The sequence below is a fragment of the Camelina sativa genome, chromosome 7 (genome assembly GCF_000633955.1).
Source record: "Camelina sativa cultivar DH55 chromosome 7, Cs, whole genome shotgun sequence".
NCBI classification, from domain to species: Eukaryota; Viridiplantae; Streptophyta; class Magnoliopsida; order Brassicales; family Brassicaceae; genus Camelina; species Camelina sativa.
The window spans coordinates 14,625,354-14,646,540 of record NC_025691.1 but is presented as its reverse complement, the minus strand read 5'-3'; the positions used below and the strand labels follow the sequence as shown (position 1 = coordinate 14,646,540).

The window sequence follows — 21,187 nt, the reverse complement described above, 5'->3', positions numbered from 1 at the left end:
TTTTGGCTTTCTTTTATTTTTATTTGGTTATTCTTAAATTGGAGTTTTCTTTTACTTTTGGGTTTAGATAGGTCCTATACTAATACGTATCCATTCCTAAAGAGACTAGGGTTTTGGTGTTCTTATTTATAGTTGTCGATCCCTTGACTTGTGGGGGCACAACATATTGAATTTTAATCAAAGAGCTTTTCACCTCTTATTTCCTTATTGCGGCTAGAAAGAGAACGTTCTCAACGGAGTAAGAAGACATTGATTCTTGGGCATTTTTAGACTAAACTAGTTTCATTGTGTCTATCATACCCTGATCTACACCAGGTGTGGTGAAAGTGTTATTAGTTGTTCTGTTTAATGGTTGGTTTGTTATTTTTTTATTTGTAGTTGCACTCTTGATTTGCTTGTGTGCATAGCTCGTAGATGGGAGGATCGCCTCACTGGGTATTTCTGGTAATACTCACGCATTTCATTGTGTTTGTGGTGCATGTAGAGGCAAAGTGTGACCGTGGGATCATGACAATGAAAAAAAGGATGTTCTTGGGACTTAGTTGTTATGTTTTGGTTTATGCTAGGTTGCTAGAATTGGAAAGTTGGTGTTAGAACCATGGTTTAAGTTGCTAGTTTTTGATCTATGATTCTGGTTAATTATTGGTTTATTATTATTATTTATTGATTAAAAAAAAACGGGTCGGGTCGTTTCATTTTCTCACATTTTTTGACATATAATTTATTTACTTCTACAATAGAGGATTTGTTCATAGTAAATAAATTAAAAAGCTACTTATTATTATTCAATTTTGCATATATATATATATTAATACAATATAGTTAACCAGTTGTAATTATTGAATATAAGAGTTTTAATTACTTATTTTAGGGTAATTACTATTTAGAAATACAAATATAAATTTAACTTTCTTTGCTTCTTTTTTTTGGTTTTTTAAAACTGATTTTTTATAATTTAAACAACAAATGTAATCTATGAAATAGTTTATTTTCATAAATATATATTATTTTTATTTATGATTATAAAATATATTAGTTACATAAGATCTTTTAAAAGATATTTCTTGCATATCATGTGTTTTATAGAGTATTTACCAATAAGTTGATTTTTTATATATTTTATATATCCATTAAAATAAATTTGAATTGATTTTTATTAATTTCACATATCGTATATATTAATTAACTTTATATTATAGTATATATATTTATATCAATGAATGTGACTACAAGAGTTTGTTACAAATAGTAATTTTTTTAATTATATTGATAACACCTATCATTTCTTTTATCCTCGTATCCTGAACTACATAGACGGTCAGCCATGATAGACCAGTTACATCTATAACAATTGCCTTGATCTCTATCAAATGTATATACATCAAACCATTTAACCTGGTTTTTCCAAGCAAACTTGCAGGTAAACTTTGTCGTCCCAAACCAGCTTGGTATAAACTTCCATAGAAATACGCGTCTTGGTCCCACTCTACCGACTAGAACATCACTTTTAGATGTACAATTTAGTGTCAAATATGTTTGCGGGCTGATATTGTTGGTAAGTGTAACAACAGTTCTAGCAAAGGGATTATATCCATGACAAGGACTAATGACATAACAAAAGAATATAGAGAGAACGACGAGTGTTTTTGATGAGTTTTTCATATTCTTTTGTTATTAGACGTGTTGTGTTTGTTTTAGATTCATATGCTTATTCTACTATCTTATTTATAGCGTTGATTTTGATTGATGATCTAGAAATTGAGAACCGTTGCAAAGAGATACATTTATTTAATTAAGGGGTTACATTGCGCTAAAAAAAACGTTCAATAATATTCATTATGAGTTTTTGTTATTGCATATTTAGAAAATCTCTTATATCTATTGGCTTATATTCCTCTATAGGCTTTTTATTTTTTCAAAACCATTTGAATTTAATTTTATTGAGTAACTCCATAACAACCCGGAATAAAATAATTATTAAATAATTTTATTGTAATTTCTGTTTACAAAATCTAATATAATTACTGGTAGAATTATTAGTTGAGATCTAAACATCATTTGTGTAATATATATTTTTAATTTTTATTTAAATATGTAATATTCTTGTATAATAATTAGGATTTAACCATTGTGAATTATTGTAATGTCAATTTTATTTTGTCTCACTATTTGAAGTAAGAGTTCTTAAAATTTATTTTAAAGATTTTATGAAAATGTAATCAAGAGATAAAAATCATAAGTAGAAAGATATTCCTATAAATATATAACAGAGGAGATTTTTTAAATATATACTAGATCGGACCCGCACGTACGTGCAGAATTGATTTCAAAAACTAAGCTTACTATCATGTATGTAATATATTATATACGTGCGAGGTAATACTTGTAAACATATTTTTTTAGGAATCAACATTCATAATCCAAACTTGTACCACAATAGTAATATATTTGTTTTTAGGGAAAAACACCTTTCATGTTCTACCACAATGTGTAGTTAAAAAGTCAAAAATAACCTTTAGTTCATGAGCATGAATTTGGAAAAATATATATAAATAATATTGTCCTTTTATAGGAGACACATGATATAACATTTATTGTGGATAAAAATAAGAACCAAAGTATAAAAAGACAAATAGCTAAATGACAAACTTCGTGGGCAACTTTTTTTAAAAAAAATTTTGTCCGTTAATACAACTTGCGAGAGCCCATATGATTTGTTTCATATGTAAGAGTATTAAAGTTGTCCACCGAAAATTTTAATGTTGTCCACTGAAAAACACAATGTTGTCCACCAAAAGTTTCATTGTTGTGCATTTCTATATTGGTGGACAAAATTTATTTTCTGCTGCAATTGTTTATATACATAGGGTGTAAACTTGTCTACCACTAAAAAATTATCTATAGATTTCGGTGGGAGAAACATGTTTACTAAAATTTTAATGTTGTCTACTAAAAACTTCAACATTGTGTATTTTTATATTTGTGGACTAAATATATTTTTTGGCTAAGGGTATTATAATAAATATTTTTAGAAAAGAGTTTTGAGATGTGGTAGTTTGGAAACTATAGTGATAGATATGTGGTAGAATTGTTAGATTTCTCTTGTTTTAAATCAGTTTATACAAAAATAATAATTAGATTTGTTTATGTTATATCATGTTTTCTCATTCATAACTGTGGTTTAAATAATAACTAGTGACTGATATTAAAAGTTGAATTTATTATCATTTATGCATTATATTACATATTTTTGTAAATGTATTTTATAATAATGTTATTAAATTCATATTCAGAATTCGTACCAATTAAGTAAAGAACACTACATGAAAAAAAACAAATAGTAACAGAAAGGTCGGGACAGAAAACCCATTTCGTCCCATATATGAAATATTTTTCCATCTTGTAACTGTGGGTTTAATACCTATTTGAGAATATATATTTTAGTCCAACAAATAAAAAAATATGTAAGAGATTTGGATCTGGACGTCGTTTAGTTTGCTTTCATCAAATTTGAATAGGAGAATTGGGTCCGATTGATAACGTAGCCAAAGCTGTACAGAAAAGCTGTAAGCTGAAGCTGTACAGAAAAGCTGTAAGCTGAAGCTGTAAGCTGTTACGGAATAGTGCAAAGCTGTAAAAAAAAGTTGTACGTGAAAGCTGTACCAAAAAGCTGAGAGTAAAACTTTTAATAAAGTTTTTGGTAAAGTTTGTGTGATTGGTAAAAATTTAAAGTTGTACCACTTGTAATACTTTGTGTAAGTTCACCAATCAGTACCTATATTTCATATAGTAACCATACTAACCATGAATCAATGATATTCTCTATATTTATGTATTAATGTATTAATGACAGTTTTTGCCCTCATTGTTTTTTTTTTTCTTTTTGTCTAACCACCACCACCCCTTCCACCACCTTTGGCCACTTCCGGCTTCCGACCACCACCACCTCTGGCCGACCGCCGGCCAACCTCTAGCCAAGCTCCAGCCACAACCACCACCTCACTTCCGGCCACCACCCTAACTCCGGCCACCACCACCGCCCTACCTCTGGCCACCACCATCGCACACCTCCGGCCACCACCTCTACCCACCTCTGGCCACCCTACCTCCAGCCAGATACCACCCCATTATCATAACTATCACCAAGCCAACACTAAAATGGTAATTTTAATTACCCTCTGTTATTTTCTTAATTTTTTTAAATAGTATGCTATATTCTTTTATAGTTTTTTTTTTTTATTTGGTTCTACAGCTAATCACCTATTTTAATATGTTTGAAATAATAATCGCTTTAGATGGACACGATAACGAAGCAAAATCGAGTGTGAACCGGATTAGTCATAAGCAAAATTAATTTCTATAAAACTCGTGAACTATCAAATTGGATTAAAAAAACAGCAACACAAAACACATGAGAACTTCTTGAACCGGATGACCTAAATATAGTTGTCAAGCGGGTCAAACCCGTCCACTATGATTAGTCTGCAATGGATTAAAATAAATATTATTTTTTGGTATTATTTCATATGTCATATAACACTTATACTATTTTAATTTTGGATGAAAATATAGTTTTTCTTACAATCTATTTGATACCATAAAATCTATTTTTATTTAATTTTATGATTTTGTAGTATTTATATATCATTTTTTCGGTTTTTGTATAAGAATATCAGTGTAAATGGAGGTTAATTTAGAAAGAACGATAATTATGTATTTTCTGTGAAAATTAATAGTATTTATTATTGAATTTATGTTGGTTTAATTAGAAATACATATAAATTATGTGTGTTTTAATTGTATTTTTATTAAGGTCAGCTTTGCTAAAAGATATATATTTATAAATTACATCTAATAAGTTATATTTATTTGAATTAAGTTTTTCTAATAAATTTTCTAAATTTAAATATGACTGACTATTTTGTTTAGTATATAATTGTCTATGTAATGTAAATTTGTCACAAGTTATAATGAAATGCCAGAAAAGTGGTCTATTATGTTTTAAAAAAAATAATAATCTAGATAATTATATTTGAATAGATAAAGATGGGAAAAAGGGTTTGGCCGGTAATTATCTTTGTTCGTTGTTGATCGGCTTTATACCGATTTCCGGTTATTGTTTCTTTACCCGGTGGAGTCTAGTTCCTTCCGGTTTCTTCTATAATTTTTTTACTTTGTTTTGCTTTTGCCAAATAATCTCATCGGATCTATGGTTAGTGATGAGGCTTTGTCATACCCGTTATGATTCAACATCTACGAAAATGTTGTATTTGCAAAATACCTTCAAAATCAAATAGGAGTAGTCAGGTGCCCCGTGGTGCACCATATAATGTATCCTTAGCTGAAATAGTATCCCCATAGATGTTGTAATGTAATTTAAAAAAAAAAAGAGATTATACATTACTTTAATATCAGGTGCGTTAAAATAAGATTTAAGGTCTACTTTTTCTCACCACTTCTACTTTCTGACGTATATGCAGAGGAGAGTTGATGAAGGCTTCAAAGAGGTGAAGGCTTCAAAGAGTGTGGAATTGTTCTCCTCTACTTTGGGGTAAGATTGTTATGTTTCACTAAACCCTACAAAAATCAGATTGAAGAGGAACAAAACCACATGAATTTGATTGCGATACTTGAGAAATCTGACTGTTAGAACTGGTAGATGAGATAAGACGCATTGGAAAAAAAAATGTATACGACGAAAATTCTTCACGTTTTGAGAATTTTCATTCTAGTCGCAGAAATAAAATTCAGGCTTCTTTATTATAGGTTGAGAGATCTGTTTNTTTTTTTTTTTTTTTTGTCACATCCATTTATGCAAATGGCAGGGTTTTATAGTGGGTTTAGAAGTCCATAGGGATAGAGATGAGTTAGTAGAGAAATTATTGGTGAGCAAGTATAAAATAAATATCTAACATATGGAATGTAATTAAGAATTTAGTTAGGGAATATGCCATAGATAAGTGTAAGGTGTAGTAATTAGAGGCAAAATTATATACTTTGAAGGTTTTAAGAATAAAAATCGAAGTAATTATTACCTTTCATGAAATTGACATTATTGTTTTCCTTATCTGTATCATAGTTGCGAATGTTTGCTTAGTTTCTATTACATATATTCTCGAGATTTTTTCTATATTAATGATTAATATCTGTTTTCCATATCTACACTCTCATTTTTGGTTGAAATTAATGATTGATCGCAGAGGTAAGATATTCTTGTTTCATAAAAAAATCAAATAGCATAATTGAATTTAGCATTAAAGATCGAGATAATTTAGGACCATTATACCTAACTCAAGATTTCCGAGTAGATATGGCAGTATCCCGTGTATATTAATAGAGAAACACATTTGTAAGAAAAGCTGATGTGTCAGCATTACAGAGCTCATGACACCTTTTATCAATTAACCCTCAAACAATCAATTTATTTACAGCTCTCTGTCATTATATTTATTTACTTTTTTTTTAATTTAAAAACCCATAAAAATTAAATCCTAAACACAGGTAGAACCTCTTCTCTCACCTATCAATACTTTTTTTTAACTAAAATATCTAAACACCAGAGCAACCAAAAAACTTCAAAATTTTTGCAAAACTTCATCTACAATTTTCACATGAAATGAGACTCAAGTTGAAGGTACACCTAAACAGCCACCACGAGAATGGTGTCCCATTGGACGGTAAATTTTATTTTTGTGCTATATTCTATTTTTATACTAATAAAAATCTAACTTACATATGAACAGATTCGAAAAGATGTACTACACGTACCAATTGATCAAACTCATAAGATGATTATATTATTTCAGTACTTAATCGAAGAAGACAGACTCACAAAAGTAGAAATAAAATCAAAATAAGCCATGACAACTAGGAAACTAATACTGTTCTAGATTAGAATTATTTCATATGTATTAAGAAACATGAATAAGCACAATAATGTGATTTGCAGAATTCCATTAATATGTGTATTTTATTCGGATAATTTATATTTTATTTCATATTAATTTCAAAATTCATCAAGCACATCTATTTTCATTATCTACATATTAGCCTTACACCAAAAACATAACAAGTAAAACTCACAAAATATAAAGTCCGTAGATAATAATTTGATTTTGTCTACCATTTTAATTTTTTTCTCGGCCAATATATCATATACTAGAAAATATAAATAAAAAGGAAAAAAAGTTAATTGAAAAAAAATAATTTAGGGTAACAACTGTGTTATTATTCTGTTTTAACAACCTACGGGTTTATTGTTGCATTTTTAAAAAATAAAGTATTTTCCTGATTAAAAGATATTCTAAACGAGCATGATATAAGTTCCTTTTTTAATTCCAAAACAGTGCTATATTTAAGGATTAATTTCCCTGTAGTATATAAATGCAAAAAAAAAAAAATTCAAACCCAAAGAGAATATTTGTTACCTAAGTTAGTCCTAATTAAATGCCCTAAAAATAAGCAATAATATCAAGAAATTAGTAAAACTAATTTTCTGTTTCCAATTTAGATGTCAATAAGCGTATTTCTTGATCAAATATATACAAAACTTAATCCTAGATTCGAATCAAAAAAGGTAATAACATCTAAACATATTTAATATAAATGAACTAATTTCGTCTAAATATCCGAAAATATGATCCTAATCCAAGATTTTATATTCAACAAATTTCTTAATAGGAGGGAGGTGAATTTTTGTCCTTTTAAAAAAATGAAAAAGTAAAACCCTCATAGATGATGAAATCAAAATTATTCAAAATAGTTGAATCGCAAATCTTTCAGGCAGAAATAGGAGATCGGAAATACAAATGCTCCGATATAGATGACGAATTAGCTAACCAGAAAAAAAATTAAATTGGATTAGTGATAGCAAAAATATACTAAACAGAGGCCAAGAATATTACTTTAAAAAATGTACAAATAAGTTTAGATTATTTTTAATTTACTAATATTTGGTTACACCCCAATACATTGTTTTGATTGAATATTTGTATACATATTATTATTATAATTTTTATTTCAAACAGCCAATTGCATCAAAATTTAAGTACGCAGGACTATAAAAACTATTTTGGCATTATAATAGAAACTACAATATTACATCATAAAATACTTTTATGATATAATTTATCGTTAAATATTCTCTCGCGTGACACGCGGGTCCTGTACCTAGTTGTATATCATTATCGGTAATACATAATTTATTATGATTAATTAGATATTCTTTCTTTCTAATTATTTTTTTGAATTAGCTTACATGTTTGGTAAGAAACACTGTTTGGATACTCATTTTGTATATCCAAGATCTGAATTGGGTAATCCCCAAACACTTAGATCCGCGAGTTTGGTTATAATATGTTTACCTCTTTGCCCTTAAATATTTTTTTCCTTGTTCTTTTTTATTTTATTTCGTAGGGGCATTGTATAGCATTTTGGTTTTATTATTTTTTTTATCCCGAAGTGTGCTTTCCAATTAATAGTAGAGATTTATCGATTTAAAATACTATATTTTAGTCCAACAGATTAAAAAATAAGTGAGAGATTTGGTATAACATTTATAACCCAAATGTATATCAGTTGGGCATTTGGTACAAATTATTTCATATCTATTACAAATTATTATAAGATTTTAATACTATATATTAGATAATATATACCTACAAAATTATCTACTATATTTAATTATTTTGTTTATTATCGTAAGCTCGCCCGTAACCCGAAAAACTACAGAGTTCACTGGAAAATTAAATAAATCTTGTCCCTTTTTTTGTCGCAAAGTTCTATTTCGAAATTTAGTTGTCCAAACTTAATTAGGGATATTAGTATGAACGCTTTGAATTAATTTTGTGCCAAATAGGTAAAATAAAAAATGAGTTTGGAAAAAAGCATAGTTTAGAGTTTTTTTTTAATTAGAATTCTACAAAACATTTCAGTAATTTATATTACTTAAATTACAGCTGGGTTTTAAACAGCCCAAGAGAAAAAAATTTGTCGAGAACTTTACTTTTTTTCTATTTTTTCCGTCAATGTCGAGAACCAAAAATTAGAAAGGAAAAATTTCTCTAAAAGCAATTGGTGAAGATGTATGCGGTTTTTCATCCTTCCTCTATCAGTCAATCTCCAAATAAAACACCACTTAAAAAAGGTGAGAGTTAGTTGTAACAATTCTTTGTACAAAAAAAAAAAAAGTTGTAACAATTTATTTTTAAATTATATTTGTATCTTTATTTTTATTTGATTAGGTTTCGAGATTTCTATGTGTAACTATTATTGTTTTACAGAAAGATTTTCAGGTTCTTGCAATAAATCAATCGATAGCTCAGTCATTGATCAGGTTCTTATAATTTTAATATTTTTCTCGTTTTTGTGTGTGTTATAAAAGTTTTGAATTCAAGTGTGTGTTAGACGAAAAGCTAAGCTATATGGATCAAGGCAAAAAACGCATTTGCAAGCAAATGCCATTCCATACAAATAAGAGGTTAGTAATTTAATCTTCTTAACTTCTCATATAAAAACTAATCAGAATAGATTTGAATTAATACTAAATGAAGTTAGACAAAGTAATTTTTGAAAATGATAACTCCTACATGTTTTGGGACAATTTCAGCATTGATTATTTGATTCTCTAGATTTTCCTTATTAAATATGTGAAGAGCACCATCAACCTGTTTTAAAAAAAATTCAGAAAACAATTTAACATTGATTTGTGTATCTTAAGTTAGACTAAAAATATTATTAAGCAAATGATATACAATGGCTAGTTGGCTAGCTATGAAAGAAAAAAAGTAAGAAAAAGAAAAAATGTTTTAACCAAACCTTGTGAACCTCATAGCTATCATGTCCAGTGTAGATGATATCCTTTTCAACATAGAGAATTGATTGAAAAAACCTTCCAACTATGATAGCATCTGCCATTGCCTCTTAAATCTATAATCAAAGAGAAGACTTGCAAACAAGAAATATAATTCTTCTTAATTATTTTCCAATTGAGTTTAATCACAAATCTCTCTAATTGTTTGACATTTTTTTTTTTCACTTCATCCTGAAATTGAGGAGTTGTGAACACACGTATAGAAGATTAAAACAAAAAAACAGTTAGAATAAAATTCGTTTCATCTATTATGCTGTCATTTTTTTTTGTTGGGAACGCTTGTAAGTTGTAATTGTAGATGGTTTGCAATATTCGAGATCAGTTACACCTTCATTACGTCTCCTATATTTATAGTAGTAGGGCATGTTTAAGAGAATATACCCTAGTATTTAAGATTTAGTCATATCGTCTACCAATAAATGGTAAGTTGCTAAGATTTTGTATATATGAATATTTTAAAATCGTTTAGAATATGTAAAATATCCAAAATTTATGTGTAAATTGTTAAAGATGATATTTTATTAACGGAATTTTTTTTTAGGAAAGATATTCTAAGATTGCAATCTCCTCATCGTAACAATATAATTTTAATTGTTATATGTTACGTGGGTAGATTTGTGGGAAGATTTGTTTAACTTTTAGGAAATATACACTTAAATATCATGCAATTATATTGTTTGGCTACGATTTTTATTTCTTTTTTTTAAGTTCATCTACACTAAAATATCAGTTAACTAGGTAAAGTCCCACGCGTTGCGTGGATTATATTAATATAGTAGCATCATATATATTAAAATATAGTTATTTATTTTTAATTTTGCATCAATTGTACTTTGGTTTTATTTTTTCCAAAGTAAGATACTTACACATATTTTTTAAATTATGTAAAATCCGTAAACATTTTTTTATTTAATTAAAAGTGTATGTTTCTTTTTCCTTTTATTTTAGTGTTAGTGTTTGAAATATTTTTTTATTATAAGGGAGAATACCTCAGTAGAAGCTAATTGAAATATTGTTTTTTTTTAAAAAAATTACCTTTGTTTTCCTCTTTTTGCTGTGATATTGATTATTTGTGATAGGTGTGTTTATCTTTTGTTTTTTTTTGTGGATATTTATTTATATGGTGTTCTGTCCGTTTGTTTGTGTGTTTTTTTAGGGTGAATTAGTGCAGTAGCCAAAATTGAAAATATATTTAAGGATATAGCATACTAATTCGAAAAATTAAGTGAATGACACAAGGGGTAATGAAAATTACCAATTGAGATGTTGATACTTTGGTGGAAGTGGTGGTGGAGGCTGGCCAGAGGTGGTGGAGGAAGGTGGCCGGAAGGTGGTGACTGCCGAAGGTGGTGGCTGCCGAAGGTGGTCGTAGTTGATGGCCGGAAGGTGGCTGGCAGTGATGGCTGGAAGGTGGTTGGCAGTGGTGGCCTGAAGGTGGCCGGCGTTGGTGGCCGGAAATGTGGCCGGAGGTGGCCGGAAGTGTGATCGACGGTGATGGCCGGTGGTGATGACCGGCGGTGGTGGCCGGAAGTGTGGCCGGCGGTGGTGGCCGGCGGTAGTGGCCGGCGGTAATAGCCAGAGATGGTGGCAAGAGGTGATGGTGGAAGAAAATAATAGAGGGTTAATGTTCTAATTATTATATAAAATATACACTATATTATATTTTCATGGTTAGTATAGTTACTCAATTAATTATAATTTTTTTTTGGGTTACAGAATGCCATTCCCCTTTTTTTATTTGGGGATATTTGTGGTTTTTATTTAGGGATCTCTGTATTTTTTTTTATTTTTTGTAGAATATTATATTTGTGTAAATAAAGATTTTGTGTATATTCAGTTTGCTTGTGGTCGTATAGTAGTTTGTAATTACTGGGCATTTAATTGTGTCTGTTTTAATTTAATTGTTTACTTGCGATCCTGTGTATATTCAGTGTGTTTGTATTTTTTTGTGGTTTTTTATTTCAAATTTAAATTGACAATTGAGGGTTTTTTAAAAATTAAAAATTGAAGTGACAATCTATTGTTTATTACAGGTCGTGTATTGTTGGTTTTATGAATATTGTATATTATTCTTCCAGCCTTTTTGTTCGGTTGGTTGATAAATTTATCTTTTGTAATTTGAATAAAATTGGGGAAAAAAAAGATCTTTGTTAACCCAGTTTACGGTGGCAGCCGCTATGGAGATACTGACCTCTCAACATCCACTAAAATATGTTGGAAAACACTAATGTGGTTTGCATGTTAATCACTTGCCTACAGATTAGAGATATATCTATTTTTAATGAATTTAGAGTAGGAGAAATCATATAATAAAACTTTGGGGAAACAGTTTAGGTGAGGCTGGGTTTCTCTGCATTCTCATCTCTTTCGCGCTTTGGAGTACTGAAGTAATGTCATATGGTTATGTAGTTCTGTATCCTCCATTTAGTTGTATATCTAGTAGGTGTGTGAACCCACAAGGAAAACAATACATTGGTATATGTACAAATTATATAAAGTGAAGTATGAAAATGCAAATATATCGAGTATAGGGATATTTTGGGTGTCCCCCATGTTAAGGATACTTTTAGGTTGTATTTTATTCCCTGCCTTTGATGATCTTCATTTACCTTGGTTTTGCATTGCTTGATATCGTTTCTTATCCTTTTGGTTTGGTCCTCCGTTTAGTTGATAATCTGTTTCATAATTAGTGAATCTAATTTTGCTATTTTATTAATTTGAGTATAAGTATATTTTTGTTAGAAAGGATACCTCTTTCTCTTTGTGATGAGTCTTGTGGGTGTTGTGGAAAGCAAATGTGTGTTTTTCTCTCTCCCGCATACGCTGTCCGTCAAAGCTATCTAAACAAATTAATAAAGTCTCCATTAAAAAACAAAGAGTAAAGAGAAGAAGTTCATACCAGATAGACCTTGTCGGTGGTTTTTAGCTGGGACTCTCTTGCTATCTTTCATCTCTTCAGCCTTCGTGAAGCATTTCTTTAAAAAAACTGGGCTCATTATAACTGTTGGCCAAAGCTGAGGACGAACTAAGCATTTGAAGTTTCAATAAAGATATATTCTCGTTTTTTGAAAAAAAAGAAGAAAATAAGCTGACAACGTAGCTTAGTTAGTAACTCAGAGGTTTCGTCGGTTTTTTTTGAGAAGTCGTAAAAATTATGTGGTCTATTAACCATTTATAATCCATTACCAATTGACTTAAACATGAGATAACACATTAAAAAATAAAATATAGGATTCAGAAGTGGTTAATAGATAGAATTTCTTAGAAGGGTGTAAGTCTACTTTATTATCTTAGATACCAGTTTGGCTCCGATTTTTTGGCTAACCTTAATCCATTTAATATATGTTTGGTTCCAAAAATTATATTTATCCTTATTCCAATTTGAGCGGCATTTCATGGTAATAATCTCTAATCCTATATCTTTTTATTAAAAATGCTTCCCTTTTAATAGTATAAACTAGAATTGGACCCGTGCTAGAGCACTGGTTACCATTTATTTTATTTATTTTGTAATTTTTATTTTAAAGTGTTATATATAACTTATGAAAATAACATCTATTTTGTAAAATCTATTCTAGTAAATCTAGATTTTGACCCGCGGTCACTATACTTGATTGTTAATTATATGACTTAACCTACACTATACCGCATATTAATTACTTTGTTACAGTATTAATTAATCGATTTAATTAGATACGTCTATTAATCTAATATTCATATAGTTAACAAAATAATGAGATGATATTTTATCCATGTAGCACCGAATTAATGACATTTTAAGTTTCTATTAATATCTACTCAAACATGTCTAGCCATATAACCCGTCGTGTGATATTTTAATTCATTATACACCGCAGAAAAAACTTCATAAAAATCTAAATATATTTTTAAAATTTAAAATATTTTAATAGAGTTTCCTTTTTATAGAAATTGAACTACTTATAATATTTGAACTTCTTACAAAGTTTAAATATTATTAATATCTTAAACAGTTATAAAAATTAAATATTTTAATAATTGAAATATTAATAATCTTTAAAGTTTTTAAAAAGTTCACAAAATAATGAGATGATATTTTACCCGTGTAGCACCGAATAAATGACATTTTAATTTTCTATTAATATCAACTCAAATATGTCCTACCATATAACCCGTCATGTGATATTTTAATTCGTATATATTATTAAAATTTAAAATGTTTGAATAAATTTTATTATTTTAGAAATTGAAATACTTATAATATTTGAACTTCTTATAAAGTTTAAATATTATTCATATCTTAAACATTTTATAAAAAGATAAATGTTTTAATAATTGAAATATTAATAATCTTTAAAATTTTTAAAGGTTATACATTTGAATTTTTAAAGTTATTAAAAGTTGAAATTCTTTAAAATAAAGAACCATAATAAAATGCATAAATTTTTTAATTTCAATGCTTAATAAATCAAGGTTTCTGCTCATTTGTATTCCGAATCATTTTGGTCTCTTTTTTATTAATATGACTTTGAATCTTTGTCTAGTTTTAGGTGATGTAGGGCATTTTGTATATTTTTTTTATTCATCAGTTGAGCAATATATGTCTGTTTAAAAAAATTTAAATTACATCATATGTAGAAAAATCATAAATTTTATTAACTAAATATATTAGATAAAAAATTAAAATAATTTAAATATAAAATAAAATAAATGTGAAAGAAGAATGACATATTTTTGTTTTAATTAGGTTGAGAGATTTCCTTATCTTTTTAAATGTAACCTATAATTGATTTATATGTTACTATAATTAACTAAATCCATACTATCCTTACTTACCAAAAATCAGGCTACTATGTATATTATGATACACCTATGTTACAAGTTTATAACCAAAAATCATAAATATATCTATTATATAGTCTACAAAAAAATCTTTTGTACTTCCGTTCTATTATACAGGGGATATACAACTTATAATAAAAATTATTTAGTTAGCTAATGATGATATTAGAATTTTATATATTTCGAGAAATGGATTTGTGATGATCAGTTTTTTTCTTTTTATATTCTTAGGTAGATGGTGGTGTGTAATTAATGGTTATTAGGTTAGTGAAATTTTTGCTTATGTTTATCATGATTTATGGCATATGTTTTGTTAGGTTAATATATCTATTTTTTTTATTCCAAATTTTAGTTATATAAGCATGAGTAAATATTGATTTTTATAAAAATCTTTTAAAAATGATCATGATTGTTATGAACATTAAGATTAGTCAATTTGTTTAGGAAAAATTGCATATTATTCATTATAATTTTCTATATAGTGAATGAAATATCTATTTGTTATACCAATGGCAAATTATTATTGTGGAAAAAAAAATAAGAGCAAATTATTAAATGGCCTATGAAGCTTTGTTAGCGCAGCAGTCAGTATTGATTTTGAAAATGCTTATCAATTAATATACATATAACGGATAAATTTGACATTTAAGATTTTTTTATATTTGATAACATTGGTTTGTAGGTTTTCACGTTTTGAAGTCTGTTTTAAAATATTTTAAATTTGTTACTTTTAATACATTAGATTTATTGCAATTTTTTGAGAGCTTTCACAACTTTCTTGACTAGATCTTCATCTACATGTTACAAGACAAAACGTACGTTCATAGACAACAAATAAATCTGTGCGTAATATACCTAAATTGAAGGAATTTTCCAGATAAGTCATAAGAGCAAAGTTAGATACATAAAAAATTGAGCTCAATTGAGGTGGTTGGCTTGTAGCAATTAAAACATATTGTACACATAATATTTCAATTTTATCCATTATAGGCAAAATGGCCCGTAGTGAACAGTTTCTTCGTCATAAGTCCTCGGCACGTGAAAAATCACATGTTTACAAGACGGTGACACGTGAGCACGTGTTTCGTAGTTAACACGTAACGTGTAAAGGAGAAAAAAATTATCATCTAATATCTTCAAAAAAATTTCAAGCATCATCTAATATCTTCAAAAAAATATTTTGTGAGATATACAAGATATAAGGGTAAAGAGCTTCCGTAGTTTCAATCGTCATTATATCTTTCAATTCATTTATGTATAATAACACGTGAATGTAAGATTTTTGGCCATTTTATAAAAGTAAGTAATTTACGGTAAATTTGTCCTACTTTGGTCGAACAAAAGTGGTGGTGTTTTCGACATTGGTCATTGATGATACTTACATATTTTGAATGAAATCAACTTTACCAATTAGTGGTGTTATTGCCCATTGCAACCATTATAACTAAAACAAAAGAACCTAAAAATGTGGATAAAATAAAATAAAAGTGTGATCTTAAAAGTATCAGTTTCTTAAATTTTGTTGGATGATCAAAATTTAATTAGTTACACGAATTCATGATGACTAGTCTCTTGTATAGTTTACATTGACTATCTATGTATATGATAAGTTCCTCCTCCATTATTCTCAACCTCAAAACACTTTCTAGATCACAGCTGATTTCGTATGTCTTCCTCTTAATAGGGGGTTGCACACCCCTTATTTTCTGACTGCATATTATTTACTTTTTGAAACTCTACTACAGTTCTTTGAAAATTACTATTTATTAAATTTTATTACAATATATAAAAACATAAAGAGTCAATTATTATGGAATAATAATAACTTAAAAATCAATTTTCTTTACTCACCACACAAAAAACTTTTTATCAAGCCAATTATTTTTTTTAAGAACAAAAAAGTCAATCCACAAAAAAAGCTATTAATGGTTTGACAAAAAAAAGTCATTACTGGTATAAAATCTGAATAGAAAATGAGAAAATAATACTCAGCAATTTAGGTGCAATATTTTACATTTAGATTCAATGTATTCAATTTTCATTTATGGAAATAACTTATTTTTGTTTATATATTTTAGTATTTCTTGAAAAGTTATAAAGACAAGGAGCCTAAATGAGATTCAAAATCTTTTTAGGTTTTTATTTAAATGTATATATATGTGACTCACAAGTCACAACACAACACAAACAACCAAAGTAGCCGAAACAACCAGATTCGAGAGAAATTGTAGTAGATTGGTCTAACTTACCGGACGAGCTCCTCAACTCTATCGCCGTTCGATTGTTCTCCGTCGTCGAACTCAAACGCTTCCGTAGCATCTGCACATCTTGGCGACGCTCAGGTGTGGACAACAACATCAACCCTTTCTCGAGCCACATTGTCATCCACTTCTATCCCATCGCCCCTAGAGAAACCTTACTACACGACGAGATCTACTAATGCTATCCCGGTGCGTTCCTCTCACACATCGTCTTCTTCCGAGTCACTCTTTCCTCCTCCCCGAGCGAGGGCTGGATCATCAAATCCGATGTGGCCATCATCAACTCCGGGAGAATCCGTCTCCTTGACCCTCTCTCGCATTATCCGTTGCGCTGTTACTCCAAGAGCCTCGATCTTTTGAATGTCACTGTCTCCGAGATTCAAGAAGCCTATGTTGTTCTTGACAAAGCCAAGGTAAGAGTAACGGCTCCTGGATTCAAAAAAAGTGTTCTTGTCAAAGTCAAGGAAGGAGAAGATCATCATCATGGAGTTCTTGGTCTCGGTTGGGATGGATATATAACCTACTGGAATGGTAATGTCTTGAGGAGACTCGAACAAATGGGTGATCACTTCTCCGACATTATAGTTTACAAAGAGGTAACTTACGTTTTGGATTCACAACCAATTGTATGGTGTATTAGTTCCGATCTTTCTCTAAGTACCTAAGCGCTTTGGTCGATGAAACTATCACTAATGGCTGTTGGGGAGACATGAGATTTGTGGAAGGTTGTAGAGAGCTTTACGTTGTCGAGCGCCTCCCCAAAGAGAATCCCCAAAAGAGAATAGGTGGGCTTACATTGAACTATTCCATGACGGTCGGTTTCAAGGTTTACAAGATGGATGATGAGTTATCAAAATGGGTAGAAGTTAAGACATTGGGAGACAAAGCATTTATTATGTCTCCCGATACTTGTTTCTCGGTTTTGGCTCATGAGTTTCACGGATGCCTTCAAAACTCTATTTACTTCACCGAGAAGTTATGGACTAAGGTGTTCAAGCTAGACAATGATAATGGAAGTATCATCACATCAAAGTCTTCCAAGAGCTATTTCCAAATGTTTTCTCCTAGCTTTTTCTGAAACTTGTTTAGGTAGTCAAAGCTACTTTCTTTATAATTAAAAGTACCAATCATCTCTAATAATAATATTAAAGTTTACTTTCATCGTTATAGACAAAGCAATGCAACGTCATATTATAAGAACAACTAAAATATCTTTGTTCTTACACACGAAGCATTGACATAGTTTAAGACCGCATCAGAAGATTGACGAGCACAGTACGGATACGGATACAACAAAAAAATGAACTGGCTTAGAGAACGAAATTATCTAATATACCATACTTTTTCATTTGAGAATGAGTGTCGTCCTTGAATAATGTATGCCGCTTCCATTAGCAAATGTGCAGGGCATTTTCTAGATTTGCAGCTTACATGACATAAACCTTTTTTTTTTTTTTGAATGAATGTAAAATTTTATTCATCAAAAAAAACCTTGTCCTTACAACAAGTGTAGCTGAGTAATGTGAGCTCTTTGACATCTGCCAAGAATCGAATCCGCAGCCTTTACAAATTGTCTAGGAGAGTGTAACCAGTAAGCCAATCTGTTCATTTCTGGAGAACTTTTTTGCCTTTCTCGAATCTCTTTCAACCTAAACCTGTTAAAACTGATTAATCAAAAACTAATATTTACCGACTTCTTGAAGACTTCCTTTTGAATGTTATAACAGGTTTACTTCAGAGACCAGTTCATGAAATATGTGGGAGAAATCAAGAGACCTAAATATATGGAAAGAAAGAGCTAGCTTCTTAGAGGGTTTGTCTTCATGAACAAGGCAATCTGTTTTCGTCCTCTCGCTCTCAGTAAACAATTAAAGCAATATCAAAGCTGATTTGAGTTGCAGCTGCCTAGACATTCTTAAGAGATACAGTTATAAACCATACTCCATGAATCTTATTATTAAGTAACAAATTAATTAACTTAGTATTAATTAACTTAAACATTAGACCCTTAGAGGGGAAGATCTCGAGATAAAAGCAAAAGGGGGCAAAAGAACTAAATCTTAACATTAATTAATTTTATAATTAATCTAAACTAGGATATTACCGGCGTCGCGGAAATGTTTCATATATTTTTTTTTTTTTGATATTTTTGGATAGTCTTTATATGTGTTTGTAATTAAAATAATCATTATTAATATAATTTTTAACAATGTTCATTGGTAATATTTTTGGTTTCAGGTTTTTGTTATTATGTGTTGATTGTAGATTAAAATCAAATTTTTTTCTTGTATTAGAATGTATTGGAATACCATTATTATTGTTACTTGTTTTGTTTTATTTAATCATTTTTGGCTTTTGATATTTAATGGTTTTTATCAACGCTGAGGAGATTTTTTAGAATTTATGTTTTAAAAACGTTGTTTGATTGTGTTATATCAACTCTACTTCTTTACGTGTTTATGAGATTAGTTAATTTAATTATTAAAACATAAAATGAAAAATGTTTTTTCTCCCTTAAGATATGAAATGTTATTGAATGTTTTTTATCAAAAAAGAAATCCTTCAAACGTTTTTTTGTCATTGACATTACTTTTTTTAGAATTACGATTGGGCTTTTGATATGACGGTGGGCTCTGGTTCAAAAACCATTATAATTATATATATATTGAAGTCAGTCGTGATAAATAAATACTACTGAGGAAGTTTCTGTTTGGTGAGGAAGTTTCTGGTTGAAACAAAGTTTAAACCAGTTTGATTTATATATTACGGTCAAGTTAGGTTTAATTTTCTTCTTCTTCTTCATTTAGGCGTATATACAAGAAGAGATAAACGGTGACACGTGAGCAGTTGTTTCGTAGTTAAGACGGAATGTGAAAAGAGGAACCACTTATATATATGTGTGATTGTGATTTTTTTTTTTTTAACAAAAGAATCAGTTCAGACGAACCAATTAGAAGAAAAATTGTCTACAAACAAAACATGATGCGGAGACACACGCGCTTGGCGTGCTAAAGAATCCGCTCGTACATTAGCATTACGAGAAACATAAATCAAAGAGAAAGAAGAAAACTCCTCCCTATTGATCCGAATGTCGTCTAAATATGTTGCAAAAGCTGGCCAATCAGTTGGGGAAGACACCATCTTCACCAATCGGAGCAGTCGGTAAGAAAAGCCACATCCCGGAAGTCATGTCCAATCATACATCACATCGCCCAGATGAAGGCTTCAACTTCTGCATGTAACGGGGATAAACTTCGCCGGAAATTTGTAGCTCCAAGCACTGGGGGCGATCCTTATGATGAAATACAACACCATCCTGCAGCGGCAAAAACATCTGTCGCTTTCCAAGAGCTGTCAACATAACATCTCTGTCCCATAAAAATCATAAGAAAAGATAAATCCCTTCTATACCCAGGTGTTAGACCCTTAGTAGTGGAGGAAAACTCCTCCCCCTCGACATCTACCTAAGCCTCCTGCCAGGACAAAGCCTCACCCTCCGCCACCCGGACAACCTCATCAGGGCGTTCAGCCTGGTTTTCAAAAACACGGGCATTTCGAGCTTTCCAAATATACCACATCATCCAAGGAAAAACCTGAACCTGTGAACCCGGACTTATGGGATCTAGAAAATGATCATCATTACCAAACATTAAATTAAAAGATGACTCCAAGATTGGTTGCCCAAACTGAAGGAAAAGAGTTTACAAAAGAAAGTTCAGAAACTAAAGATCTTGAAGAACGAGCCAGACAATCTGCCCTCGCGTTTGTCGTCCTCGGAATCTGGGTCAGAGTGAAGGAGGGGAAGGATGATCTGAGAGAATCGAAATCTTCCAGTAAATTGGAGAAAGCTGAGCCAGATCCCTCTTTTTTTCTCTCCAACTTTTGTCACTTTTCCTAATTAAATCCTTATGTGTTTATTGTATTCACAAAAATACCATTATATTTCTGTTTCATTTGAATTTCTTGCAAAAATGTTTATTACATCCATATCCTCATATTTTTTTTTTTATTTGTGAGCTTAAATAACACTCAATGCTATGAGAACTTCATTTTATTCCATCTCCTCTCCATTTTAATCCAAAAAAATTTGCAAGTGCGTTCATCTTGTTATATGTCGTGATCGATTAAATTGGTGATGGGTTTCTTTCATGGTGACTAAAGACGACGTCTTCTGTGCTTGACATTGCGAAATAACCACCGATAAGGTTATTTTCTGATAGATTTCATGATTTTT

General features: G+C 29.9%; 1 pseudogene; it reads left to right on the top strand.

Moving 5' to 3' along the window:
* On the top strand, window positions 11,135-18,031 carry LOC104704620 (annotated as a pseudogene).